The sequence below is a fragment of the Primulina tabacum genome, chromosome 11, assembly GCF_025594145.1.
Source record: "Primulina tabacum isolate GXHZ01 chromosome 11, ASM2559414v2, whole genome shotgun sequence".
Taxonomy (NCBI): Eukaryota; Viridiplantae; Streptophyta; class Magnoliopsida; order Lamiales; family Gesneriaceae; genus Primulina; species Primulina tabacum.
This window is the reverse complement of record NC_134560.1, coordinates 938,581-954,164: the sequence shown is the minus strand read 5'-3', so window position 1 is coordinate 954,164 and position 15,584 is coordinate 938,581. Positions and strand designations below refer to the sequence as shown.

At 30.8% G+C, this 15,584-nt stretch overlaps 1 non-coding gene across 1 annotated transcript; it reads left to right on the top strand.

Annotated features, from left to right (window-relative positions):
* Positions 1-2,073: 2,073 nt before the first annotated feature.
* Positions 2,074-2,146, top strand: TRNAE-CUC (transfer RNA glutamic acid (anticodon CUC)). The gene has a single exon. It is a non-coding gene; the product is annotated as a tRNA-Glu (tRNA).
* The last annotated feature ends 13,438 nt before the right edge of the window (positions 2,147-15,584 follow it).

Genomic DNA, 15,584 nt, shown 5'->3' with positions numbered 1-15,584 from the left:
TGTAAGGAATGCTACTAGGAACAATATCACACATTATGGTAGTGAAATTTCAATTGCTTGTTGAATTATATGAATTGGTAAATGTCAAGTTCCATGACCGGGGTTAGTAGACACCGACGTTGTTTTACAACCACACAATTGAAAACAACAAGTCTCGTAGTACATTATAAACCAAAAATCAATTTATTATTCATGATCAATCATAAGATTGTATTTACAACGTATATTCTTAAAATGATAAAATATGCGGAAGCATTTACAAATTATTAAGCGAAAACTAAAATAAATTTCTTGATTTTTCTTATTATCAGCCTCAAAATTAGTCTTGTTCATCTTCCTCGATTTTGTCTTCTGATTTATCTGGGAGGGTAGAGCAAGCAGTTAGTGATATGATCGTCACTTAATAAGCGGGGCCGTTCGAGCACATCCATAACAAATACACAAGAATTTCGAAAACCACATATCATATCATGCATAACATGATTCTCATAACATGTCATCATCATAACCATAAACATAATTTTGGCCAAGGCAATGAGATTCCTCTACTTTCCATGGTTTACTGATATCAATCCCTAATTTTTACTCATCTAAGGGGCCAAGGCCTTATAACAATTACAATCTCACCGTGTAAGAACCATAAACATATCATGCATATTGGGATTCTCACTCATATCGAGTTGAATCCTCATAGTGCCGAAACATAAAACATACAATAATCATATCAAGAAGTGGTAGAAACAGAATAACGGTTCTCGACCGAAACTTTCAAAAACGGAATAATTCATACGCAACATATTTTAAAACAATCTCGCTTACCTTATACTATAAAAAAAACGTGAAGAACTCAGAAAACATAGAATAATCATGCAACCGATACTTCGAAAACGCAGAAGCACATCTATCGAAAAATCAGTCGCCTTATAAAATTCTTTGCGCCTTATTGAACTGTTGAATCGGGCTTAAAATTTTACTGTACGTTCACAAGTACATCAAATAAATTATGAACGTTGGAGACCGAGTTTGGAAGTCGTTTTAACCTGCTTATGGACAAAAAACATAGGTATGATGTTCCCGCCTAAAATCTGAGCAGTTTTCTTGCGAATGCTATAAACGAAAAACGAACCGTTGGATTTGGCTGAAATTTGGTTATGTTATTCAAAACATATATATGAAAGTATATTCTGAACGGTGGAGATCAGATTCTGAACACTTGAGCGAGAGAAATCATTTTCTGAACTTGTACAGAACTTTGATGACTGCAGCAGACTTTTGAAGAGAAAATTTCGAAAACATAGAGAGAAAACTCAAAATTGATGTGTAAATTTTGAATGAAAGATTCTCTTATTTATAGAAGGGTGATAAAATTCTTAGCATTATTCAATTGATATCCTTCCTTAATTTGGAGATGGTCATTCCATAATATCGAGATAATCCTTCTATAAATATTGAGATCCTTCCTTGTTGAGAAAAATTGTATTGTATGTGATATTTTCTTCTAATTAGGTGGATATACATCATTAATTTATCGTGTATTTTGCACTAGATTTCGAATTCCATATATTTATTAGCTTGAAATTTCAAATATCATGTATTATTTAATATTTCGAATTTATTATTTTTATAATAATATCATAACTCGAAAATAAATTATTATACATGTCTATATTTAAACAAATAATTACATGACAAAAAATTTGGATTCTCACTGGAAATTACTCAAAGTTCAGGGGTTAAAAGTTTTATGGAAAATGCAACGAGCTAAATTTTATTGTAATACGGATGCATACGACTTGAATTAAGACTTTTGTCCTTGAAAATCATGTACTCCATGCTTGGAGTACAAAATTTACTCAATCCATTGAAACAATTTGCATGTTTTAATAAAAGTGAGCTTCTTATGAATAATTAAACTTTACTAAACAAACCAAACAATTGTAACAAGACTCTTGTAATTCACGAAGTTCGGAAAGAACAATATCCCCCGTTTGATTTTAAAGGGCCAAAAAAACAAATAAAAATTACCGAAATAATATTTATGTTGAATTTGTTGTAGTAGCAGTTGATCACAATTCCGTTGTAGTCTAGTTGGTTAGGATACTCGGCTCTCACCCGAGAGACCCGGGTTCAAGTCCCGGCAACGGAATAGATTTTTTCATAAGCGTTTTTTCATTTTTTTTCCTCCCTAGGGGCATTATTGTCCTTTGACAGGGTTGTAGTCCAATCCACATTCAATTGCATGCTTTCCACCATTTAATCGAACAAATTAATTAAGTAGTCATTATCCTAGAGCGTCCTGATGTAAGGTAGTTTTTTCAAATATTTTTTTAAAAAAATTATGTGTGTTTTTTTTTCTTTTACAAATTTGCAAAATTTTGTAAAAGTAAAGTCTATAATTAAATTTTTTTTGCATTTCTGAAAAATACCTAAATTTAATGATAAAAGAAGTATCACAGTATATTGATTCTTGAAAAAGGTTTCAAATAAAGCCAGGTTGATGGAAGCAGATGGCTTATGTTAGCTATTATCAGTGCTGCTACTTTTTAACAAAAATGAGGCCATTTAAATTTGTTGACACAAAATCTTGTCTTTTAACTTATTTGTTGGGAGCTGAGGTGTTTCAGATTAATATTGGCATTCCTTAGCCTTTTCTAATTGCATAACTGGTTGCTTGTGGATGATTCTTTATTCCTGGGAAGAAAAGAAAAAAGAAAATTCACTAAACTGCACGCGATGCAGGCACTTTGCGACTGAATACACACACACACACACACACACACACACACACACGTATAAAGTACGCTGGATATCCTTTCAAAAGAATCCAAAAATTTATCAACTTCTTACGAATATATGTACATAATTTACAAGTGAATGAAAGTTTTAATTACTCAGAAAGTTAGAACACAATGAATCTAAAAAAAGGGAAGATAAAAAAACAAGGAATATACATATCGAATCAGAGGCTTAAGTTTCATCCTGTCCGAATTATCTGACTGCAGAAGCAACAGCGTGAGCCCACCATTTCAGACTGGCTTTCATCTCAATCTCATTGCTAACAACAGGAACTCTCCAATTAGTTAATGGATTCTCTCTGCTTTCTTTCTCTAATATTCCCCACGCTTCAGAAAGATAAGGCCTCGCTTTCGATCCACCAAATTCTTCACCACCACATGTTGTCTCTTCTTGCACTTCACAGTCATTCTTAGGTCCGAATCTGTGCAGACCAGGTATGATATCCGCAAGACTAGAATTCTTATCTTCTTCAGAAAACACGAAACCAAGATCCATGAACCCCTTCAACTCTTCGAACTCCAGCTCCGACAAGCTCTTGCTATAGCCTTTTCTGGCTTTTTTGAACCCTTCACTTTCACTGGGTTTCTTCATCTGCGGGTTGATGTGGGTTCTTGGAATTTCTTGCGAAATTTCTTCTTGTGAGGGAATGGTTTCGAGATGGGGTTTTGAAAGGACTGAGTTTGGAGATGATGAATCTGGTTTGAAACTCGTATCACGTTTTATGATAAAATGGTCATGGCTTCTCGATCTAGAATGGATGCTTAATTTGGTTGGAACCCTTTGTCTTCCTGAATTTTCTTGATTTTGGCCCGCAAGCGGAGGCTCAGGAGCTGGTGAATTCAAATGTTTTTGGAAAACTTTGGGGTAGAACCAAAAGGAATCGAAGAGGTTTATAACATCCTCCGCTTCCATTAATGGCGGCTGAAAAAAGGAGCAACTATTTAGGCTAGATTTTCAGCTTAGATTTGTGATGATGGATGTGTCGAAGACATCATAATTATATATATACTGTAAATAAGGAAGCCGTTGACTGCAAATGCCATTCAAACCACTCGTTTTTGCATGTAATAATATATATATTTTATTGGATTGACCAGTCGGGTTATTTTTACACGTTTTATTTCATCTTCTTTATGTTTTCGTGGGAGAATATTCTTTATTGTTGTCATTATTATTTTGAAATTTCGTTGCTCAATCGAAAAGGTTGGTTAATTGGCTTCAAGACAAAACAAATTATATCGTGGGGTACAAGGTTATATGGCATGAAATAGATGGATAATGGACAAAATGACTACGACTGAATTATTGGTGTCTATTATGATACTCGTAATCAATTTAATAATAATAATTCATTTTTGAAATTTAAATTATTTTGTTCATTTTTCACTAACTTGTTTAGCTATTTATAGTTCAATTGAGTAACACTACAAGAAAAAACACGGATATCAGTCTCTAATCGGTCTCTACGACAATCTGATTGATATCAATAATCTTGGTCGCTAATTGTTAGAGACCGATACCATTAATCTGTCTCTAAAATAGTTATTCAATTTATTTTTCCAATATTATATTTCTCACAAAAATACTATATTATTATACCGTTATAATTTAAAAAAATTTTTTGTTACAGAAATTAATCACACAATAATATTAATTAAAGATAATTATGAATAATAATATTAACTCAACATATTAATTCTTATATAATGATATGTAGAGTGAAAACATCTCCCGAATGCAAAAAAAAAAAGGTTGGGTTTAGCGACACTTTAATATCATTAGCGAATGTTTTAACGACAATTTTATAGTTTGTTACAAAATTTACTGTCATTAACTGATTGCGACGATATTATAGAACATCGCTAGGTTGGGGATGGTATAGATAAAATTGTCGTTAATTTAGTGATGGTGTATGGTAGGAACCGTTGCAATTAGCGACAGTATTTTGGGGAAAAAATTTCATAGGACTGACTGAGATTGAATTATTGTCAGTCAATTTAGCAACAATTTGAGCTAAAACCATAACAATTTGAACATAAAATTAAACCAAAAGTTAATAATGTGTTAAAGAAATGTTTTTAGAACCAGACTGGTTTACCTTGAAAAACATTTCAACCAGTTGAACTGACTATCGGATTGGAAAACTGTTATATTATATTAAATAATAAAATATAAATAATATATTTTAAATTTTAAATATGTATATAAATAATAAAAAATATATATTTATACAAGTCTAAAATTTAAACATACAAATAAGATATATAAAAATATACAAAAATATATATTTACCAAAATTTAAAACCTAGGTAACACTATACATATAATCAAAATACTAATTATAGTTATATATTTTGAAAAACAAAAACAATAAATTAAATAAATTATATTATTACTAAAATAATATTTTTAATGAAGTGTAAATTTCAAAAAATCTTGTATATATTATATATAACAAAATATTAAATGTAAAATTTAAAAAATTAATTTTTCAAAAAAAAAGTAAATAAATAATTTGGTAAACCGGTTCATAACAAGTTCAACAGTTTTTTTTTACCGATTTGACCGCTAAATAATTTTTAGGGTGTTTCGGACTGGGACAATATGTCACCATTTTTACCATGATTTCAACATTTGAAGATATTGTGTATATCATTATCTTATCTTTTCAAAACATGATGAATCGTTCAAATTATAATAATTGAGCTAAGAGATAATATTGTCACGTTCTCATTTAAATAAATAATATTACTATTTAATAATTAATTCAAATAACTATCAAAACCAAATAAAAAATCAACAATACAATTGTCAATCTATTATTTATTATTTTTAACAATTTTAAAAACAACTAACATTTTTAAAATATTTATATATAATTTGATCAAAGTTAAGTAAAATATATACTAAATTTGAATGTTGTTTATATTTATTTATTCATGGATTGTGTATGATTGTAATTTCATGTTGTGGTTCCATGTCTTCCTTGCAGACGTATGATTGTGGTTGCATAACTTCTATGATTTATCCTGAAGAGACGGTTTCGCGTCGACGTGAAAGTTCTAGTAGCACTGAGAGTTCAAAATAAACTGTGAATGAAGAGACCAAAAAACTGAGAGAGGATTTAGCCGCATCAAATGCATGGTCTGATGTACTTCAGATGGAGTTTCAGGAGTCAAAGAAAGAGAACGAATTGTCGAGGGCTCGAATGTCCTCTTTTGAAGAGTTTGTACGTCTTCTGTTTGCTGACATGTCTCAAGAAGTACCTATGCAGCCACCCTTGCAGCCATACGTCAGCGCATTCCACCCACGCGTCTCCTCCCACAACGGTCGCTTCATAGCATGAGGATCACACGAGCGTAGATCCTTACATGGACGCGGGTATTTACAGCTCAAAGCAATATATCGGATCGTCGCACGACTCGAGCTATGATGATGACTATGACGAGATACACAAAGATGGTGACAGTGACGATCACGACGATGACATGACCGAGGTATTGCAGGATTTTGTTATATTTTGTTGATTATTTTTATTGAACACTTTAGTTTATATATCAGTTAGATTTGAAATATTATCTGTCAGATTCTGTTTGATACATATTAGTATAATGTTATTTTTTGGAGAAATTTAACCTAATTTATTAGTTTGATATATATTCAAATTCATTTAATAATTTTTTTAATATAAAAAACATATATATTACTTATTAAAATTCTAAATATAAAAATTTATAATTTATTAATTATAAGAATTTTAAATATTAAATTTGTATTAAAAAATTAATTTATAATAAATAATTTAGCGACAGAATTAATCGCTATAAGGACCGTGTTTCACAAAAACAATCGCAATTAGCGGTGATTTTTAATTACGTCACTAAATTTAGCGATTGTTTTACACAAAACACGTCACTAAAATAGGGATACAAGAGATTGTATCCTTTGGAAAGAGGGACGGTATTATACAAAAAAATCGTCGTTAAATTGGCAACGCTTTTTCAAAAATCATCGCTATAACGACGACTTGTATATAGACGAAATTTAAAACTGTCGCTTGCAGAATTTTTTTGTAGTGCAACCGTTGTTAACTGATTGCAACAATATTATAAAACTTCACTAGGTTGGCAAAGATGTACATAAAATTATTGCTAATTTAGCTACGCTGTTCACTGTAGGAATCGTTTTAATTAATGAAGGTATTTTGAAAAAAAAACCCGTCATGGACTAGATGACATATCACAGTTTAGAAAATAAAACAAAAATTTAGTAATGTGTTCAAAGAACCAATACCTTACGAAGATTTAGTTCAACATGTCCAGAGTCGTCACAATCTATAATTTTTTTTATATAGGGTTAAGTATAAATCTCACATATTTAGATTAATTATGATCATTTAATAAATAGAGATCGTAAATAGGGATGTGAACAATCTGATCCAGCTCACGAGTTTTCCGAGCCGGAGCGAAAAATATTTGATTTGTATTCGAGCTTATCGAATTCGAATCGAACTCAAATGTTCGAACTTTTTTGAGTCGAACTCGAGCATAAATTATTATGTTCGATAGTTCACGAGCCGTTTGCGAGACTTAATATTTTACTAATATATATGAAGCTAATATTTTATTAATATATATGGAGTTCCGGACTTGCTCTCTAGAGTGCAGGACTCGCGAGCCTTAATATTTTATTAATATAATATAATTATATATTGAGTAAATAAAGTTCGAGTTTTTTGAGTGCTTATTTTCGAGCAATAATTTGAATAGTTCACGAACATATTCGAATCTTTCGATCCAAACTCAAACTGGAGCTTTAATTCAAACTAAATTCGAGCCACAATTTTTAAAATTTTCGAACTTTGAATCGAGCTCAAACTCGAATATAACTTATAGCTCGAGCTAAATTTAAACCTTCAAATTTTGCATCATATTCTTTTCAATTCTGTTAGTTTAAATTTTGCATCATATTCTTTTCAATTCTGTTAGTTTAAGTCCTGATCGTAATTCTCACAGTAACAGATCATGACGTGAATGAAAAGTTAAAAGCCCTATATTTAAATATAATATGGCCGCTTCGGTTATTTCGGTTTTCTGGAGATCAAAACCGTAAATCGAACCGAAAAACCGAATTTTTTTAATTGTGAAACCGTAACCGGCCGAAAAACCGTTAAAACCGAATTTTTCGGTTCGGTTGGTTATTTCGGTTTTAACCAAACTATGCCCACCCCTAATCGTTAGTTATATTATTTAAAAAAGGCTAATTTGCGTATACTTCAGTGGAAAGGAAAATTTATTTCACAATGAATGGAGTGATGTTTTTTGGTTGAATTACCTTTTTTCTGGCAATAAATTTTTCTATTTCTTTCAAAATACTAAGTTTGAAGTTATATTAAAAAATGTATATTTGAAGTTCTAAATTTAAGCCCGTATTCCAAAATAAGTGGAAACAAGTCGGTGAATATTATTTATGCAAGTCGAAATTAAGATTAAACTACTAAGATATTGTTAGAGTAGATGCTCTGCAAGCCAACGGTTGGCTAGGGAATTTATTGACTCAAGTGAAATAAACAATCTTTATTTTAATATAATTTAACTTTTAATGGTCTTGTTATACTTTATCTGTATACCCATGCAATCAGCATAGATAAAGTCCTTGATTATGCTTTAATACAAATGAATCGTAATTCGATGTTGAAACTCATTTGTAAACACTGCATATTTTAAATTCGTTCCTAGTCGATTCAGCCGCCTAAAACAGGGATAAAGGGCGCTTGAGCTCGAGACTAGCATCTGTGATGTTGTGTACTGCGTTTCTTGGTAAGGGCATAGAGATGTCCAAACATGCAGATGAGTAGTCATATGATGATTATACCGAACAACCCTCCCTCGAACTGTCCAAGTGGTTATCATTTATCGAGAGGATAAGTCCGTGATTATGATTGTACACCATTAGTCCTTACGACCCGGGAAAACATTGAGGCTCTATATGCTAGGGCTGTGCTTTTGACTCGTTTACCGGCTCCAGGAGAGTCATCAGGTGACGAGGTTGGGTATAGCTGCGACACATATAGGAGCCAGTGCATTGTAGTCGGGGATTCACCGCTCACCTGCAGGTGTGGATATCCTATGTGATCTAATGAAATAATAGTGCATGGAATCTCTGGCCAGAGTATGAGATGTACGTTGGAGAAGGAGTTCTCCAATAGTACACGCGATGCCACTATTATAATTATCACATAGTTATCGAATTATTATGCAACCCTCGATGAACCAATGGTTGCAAATTCGATCGGGATTTATGAGATGAAGGGACCGTACTGTACGTTAATCATAATCGACTGGTTCTTGCAGACACTATCAGTGATACTTAGGGGATCATGGGGCGATGCTACTAGACGTTCTTACCATGATCCGATGGGTGAAATCAGAAATGAGTTCTGACATTCTTGATCAAGGTGTTGATGAAAAGAATGAGGCTAACTAGGGTAAGCCCGAATAAAGGAATATGTCCTGAATCACAAAGAGTTGTGAACCCACGGCTAGCTGTATCCCTGAACCATTGAGGGTCACACAAGCACTGATTTATTTGTTCCCGTTGAGATAATAAATTCAATGAGTTGAATTTATAAGAAATAAGTTTGATATGATCAATCGATAAGCTTATAAATAAAGTTTATAAAAGCTTATAGAAATTTTGAGAGCATGACTGTTAAGACAGTCAAATGAATACACATGTCTTATTTAGACATTGGTGATCTCGAAATTAAAGTATGCATCATAATAACAATAAGTTGAAATTGTCACATCGATGATATTGGATCATTGATCGGGATTATGATTGGATTAATGTAATGGGAGCATGGATAATGGGCTTGTAAGAGTATAAGCCCATCATGCTATTTTATTAAAGTTCAAACGAGCTTTAATAATTGTATTATATTTTAATGAGTTAAAATATAACCCATTAAGTTTTATAAAATATGGTATTGATTTATGAAATATTCATGATACCATAATTTTAGAAACTTGCATACAAAGCAAAATAATATTAATGCATGATATTCTCAAAATATATGTATTAATATTCGAGATTACATTTAATATGTCATGGATTTAGAATCTTTATTTAACTTAATTAATTGGATTAATTAAGTGAAAAGAAAGATTATAAATATAATTAAAATATTTTTTTTTATTCTAATAAAAAGGCATGCATCGAGAATGGCCAAGATATGGGATGCAATTTTGAAATATTTAATTAACTTAATTAATGAGATTAATTAAGTAAATTAAATATTAGAAAAAGATAATAAGGATTTGATCCTTATTTACTTTAGGTTTCGGCAATTTTTTTTTGGAATTTCAAAACAAAAGGCTGCTCTCGAAAATCTCTCTCAAAACCAAGAAAAATTGGGCTTACTGTGTTGAGTCAATTTCTTCTTCGTGTTCCATCTCTACGCAAAAGTTTTTCTAAATTTCTAGTGCAATTTAGAAAAAAGAACAAATATTCCAGTCGTGGACCGGATTAGGAGATCGAAGAAAGTTCGTAGGGATTTACAACAAGAGCTACGTCCGCTAATACCAGTGTAATTGGAGCCACGTGATTTATTCACCAAAGGTATAACTTTTAAACATCCTTTTATGTTTATGTTAAAATCATACGAGCGCCCAAAGCAAAACATATTTTGATTATCAAAATAAATTAAAATTTTAAAACTTCCGCTGCGTTTGGGCGTATAGAAAACCAAGATCCTACAGATACATTTGGAGCTTCCTAGCTATTTCATTAATATATACTATATAGTATAGTAAATTATATATATATATATATATATATATATAATTTGTGTGTGTGTGTGTGAACTCGAAGTCGAGCAAGTGAGGCGTGAATGCATTGAATGTTGTCCCTACGCCACCCTTTTTCCATGAAACATATAATACACACACATAATTCAAATAACTTATTTCTACGTAATTGCAATAATATCTCGACATTTAATTTCTTATTTTTCAATGCATTCACGCCTCACTTGCTCGACTTCGAGTTCACACACACACACATACACACACACACACAAATTATATATATATATATATATATAAATTTGTTTGTTTTTCACAAAAATTAAGAAAATTATTGGAAAAAAAAATTCAAACTTCCTAATTTATCCTGATTTAATAGAGTTATATTTGTAAAACAAAATATTACTAAATGTAGAAACTTGACTATATGCTTAAATTTAGGACGGAAAAAAAAAAAGAAGAAGAAAGAACCTATATACACTACAAGAAAAAGGTTAAATGACGAAAATTAGCATCACCATTCACCCACAAATTACCTTTTTAGATACGCAAAAAATAAGTTGGAAGTAGATAAGTTCATTTTATCCTTGATTAACTCGAGCTCAAAGCAGACAAAAACGAGATTGAAATCAAGTCGTGCTTGCACCATTAATTTTTTTCTAAGTATTTATTATTATCTGCCTTGTAGAATGACATATGCAGACTCAAGTTTTGGAATGATGTGTCAAAGTATCACAAAATAATTCAAATACACTCTTTTTTTATTGTTAAAAACGTTCGACAATTTCAAAATTGGTAAAACTTGCCACTTTCATGCTCGACTTCCTAGATCTTGGCAAAATAACTTGATGTTAAAAATTAAAATTATATATCCATTATTTATTTAATTTAAAATCAAACCAGGGATATAAAGTAGGGATGAAGCCGAGTACAGTTGTATTCCGGGGCAAAATCTCCTTTGGCAGTGAGCTTACTAAATATTGTTTATTAACTATAAATCTGATCATGCAATAATAAATCTATTACAAACCCTGATTATTTGCATGAATTTGTAAGCTTCTGCCTGAGGAGTAATTGCCCAGGAATGCATACATTGGTATGTATGCAGCTCACAATATAAATATTTGAGGCTCAGAATGTACATGCGCCCGCGCACATACACACATGTATATATATAGGGTGCCTCTACAAGTACTTCTTTCTCTTACAAGCAGTATATGCTAAAATAATTCCTTTGTAAATTTATCGAGTCAATTTTCGAAAACTCGTGCAGAATGATGACCCTTTACTTATTTGGAGGGACGCAATAAAAATTGAAGGGCCCGAGCCTTTTTGTATTCCGTACATTTAATGTAATGCAATTCCATTTCGATTCCATTGACACATGTAATTCAAGAAAGTGCAAATAAAGAAAAGTAAAAATATGAGCTGTGATCCTCTCACGTAACCATGGAAATGGTCACGTGACATAAAAATCAGTGCCTAGAAAAAGTATTTATTGAAGAGATAAGTGATTCCAATGCTGGAGAATATAACTGATACCTAGGCCCCATTGATGATATAGTAAGATATCCAAATAAAAATAAAATTCAACTGTTAATTACTGTCAATTTTTGTGATCGATCCATGCGCAAACACGAACAGTACGACAATGTTTAGATAAAGTAACATAAAAAATAATACTTTTTCATGGATGATCAAAATAAGAGATCCGTCTTATAAAACGAGAACTATGAATCAAGGCCTAAGATTTCATAAACATTACAGTATTGGCTGTGATTTCTCATAAAAGTACACATTCCAATATTTTTGGACCAAGACAAATAAATGGTGACGAAGCAGCTCACAAATATTGAGTGTGTGCGATATCGTGTCGTCAAATTAAGCTCCTCAGGTCTGGTGTGCTTCATGAGGGGAATGGATTGTTTTTGGTTGATAGCATTGACGTAACTGCATCTCGTTGATGATGATCAGTAGAGCAATTAGTGGACGGCTGAAACTTTTAATTTATAATTATATATAATTGTAATTTTAAAAAGTAAAAAAATAAAATTTCATTCCATGCCCAAAATTTGAGTGCTTTTCTCTCGATTTCTGGGATATATTTTATCCTTTTTTTTTTTTGGCAAGCTTAGAGTCCTATATATGAAGATGGAGTGAAATTTTATTATTTGATAATTGAAGCAAACTCCGGAGAATGTAGGGGATAAATAAAAATTAGACAGGTGTAAATGAAAAAGGTAATATAACTAAATACCTTTGATCGATTGTGGTGGTCATTGGCCAATAATTAAATGACCAGTGAGGCTGAATTGCCGGGCAAATCTTCTTTGGCAGTGGGCGCAATAATAAATATATTTTCTAGACATTTACAGGCCTACTGCCAATGGAGTATTTGCCCAGTAATGCGTCCCCACACAAATGTAAAATTCTCAAGTTTCAACTTCTTAGCTTGATGAACAGAGTTACAGTTTTCGCAAATATTTATAGCTGGAGCATACTGTGAAACCTACTAGGATATCTGCAGTATATTCTTTAGCATGCAGCTACGAGATTAAAAAACTTGTTGAATTAGTACTACTGTATTTCCTCGGTATTGAGGAACAAGAATCGAATCTTATGCTCCTACAAAGCTCCCTTCGGAGCATGAACGCCATGTTTGAATGATCACATATCTTCTGCGCGTAAAAAGCATATCCATGGAACAAAAAGGGCAGCGACTGAAAAGGTTTGAGGGGAGAAAACCCTAGCGGAATAATAGTCTCCAGCATATGCTACTTCTTACTTCAGCATATCCCAATTACCGGGGGCTCTCAAAAGTTATCCTTCCCGACTGCGTTTGCGTGTATAGATATATGCACACTACATGTTACACAAACAAACAAAATCATAGTTGGAAATATTGGACGATGAAAGACGTATAATTTATGCACGATAGTCTTGTAATTATAAATTTGAATCATTTTTACATTATGCTATGTATATATTTTAGTGCAAGGTTCTGCGTATCAGAATTATAATAATTTTTGTTTACGTATTTAATTATATATAGATCTGCAACAAAATATGTAGATTCATATATAGTAAATATAGACTTATTTACCACTCTTGTTTTTTTCCTTGACGATTTCATATAAACTTACACATTCCATTTTAACACTTTTGATATATCGATAAGTTTTTAAAAATATTTATCAACAAATTAGCACTTGTCATTGGCCAAAGATTCGATTTCAAGGACTAATTGCACATACTTTCGAAAGTTTAGAGCCCGAAAAATGAATTAAACTTTTTAGGAACAAAAAATTAATTTACTATTAATTATATAGAGATTAAATTTTGTTTAATTTTCTCCAGTGTATGATTTTTTTTTTTTTTCCAAAAAAAAAAAAGTTGATATATTATGAGTACCAAAATTTGTTTGGATAACTGTTTTGTTGATGTTTAAATGGATAAGTGGGCCTTTAGCTGAAGAAGACACTCTTTACTTTACATATTTGGACCTCTTCACTACATTGGATCCACAATAGGTCCTTTATTCTTACTCGAAGTCAAACTCAAAATTAATTTTGACCAGTCACATGATATTAGATTCAACTAGGCTTTTTTTAAGAGTGAAACTAAGCTTTAAATCAATATAAACATAGTCCCCAAAAAATTTACCGAATTAAAGTTAATAAAAAGTTATGCCGATCAAATAAATAAATATTTAAATGGAGTGATTATATTTATATCGATCGAGGGGGAAATAGTTGAATATATTGACTAGAAAACTAGTTGATAATCTTATCGTTTGGTTGATCACAAAAATTTTACGTTTATATACTATTTTTATTTTATATTTGAATGTGTTCAAATTCATATATTTAGTTTTGGAAAACTATCATTAATGATTGAATGCACCCTATCGTTTGAGGTAATTCTCTATTGATTTACTCAAAGCCAAAATATTTTTTTTGATTTGTCGACTATTTTTGTGTTTACATCTACTAAGTAGATATAAAGATGAACACGTTTAATTGATAACACATCAAAATTATATTTATATATATATATATTTAGTAAGTGAAAATAAATATGAATATGTTTAATGGATAATATATCAAAATTATATATATTCATAAAATATGTTTAAGTATTGTAGAAAGAATCGAATAGTTTGGCAGAAAAATATGTGGAACGAGGCAATAATTGAGATACATAAAGTATAATATCAGCCGAAGATGATATATACAATAATCGCACGAGTTGACTTATTAAAGTATTGTACATACTATAATGAATGATTAATTGATATATATTAAAATAAAAGGGAACGGAAACTCAAGATTATTTAATTTATTAAAATAAAAAGGACATTTAGTTTGATTATCTGTATTCATGCAATAAAACTATAAAAGTTACAAACCATATATATATAGTAACTCATGAATTCTAATTAACAGAGTCAATATTATATATGTGTGCGTATTTCTATGTAATTTTTTTAATTAAAATTTGCGAATTGCGTCAATAAAATTGAATTTAATATACAAACCAAAAAGTGCATTTTGAATTCTCTCATGATTTTTTATTTATATTTATGAAAAAACAATAAATATATCTTTATTTGACAAATAAAGGTTAAATTTAACGTGAAAATAAAATTTTATACGTCCAATTTTTATTAAAAGTAAATAATTTATTTATTGTTTTAAATATTTATTACCGATTATATCGCAATTGTTTTAAATATTTATTACCGATTATATCGCAAAATATTTTAAATGCCTTTTAAAGAACAATACTCACTTCAAAAAAATATTTAATAATTATTAAAACTTTATTAATAGTTGATGAAGGAAAATTAATATATTAGAAAACATATATTAACGGAAAAAAGGAAATAGGGATAGTTCATGTTTATTTGATTTCGTTATGCCTCTTTTTTTCCCAACCACCAACTATTGAAACACAATTTATTAGTCACTACATTAATTATAT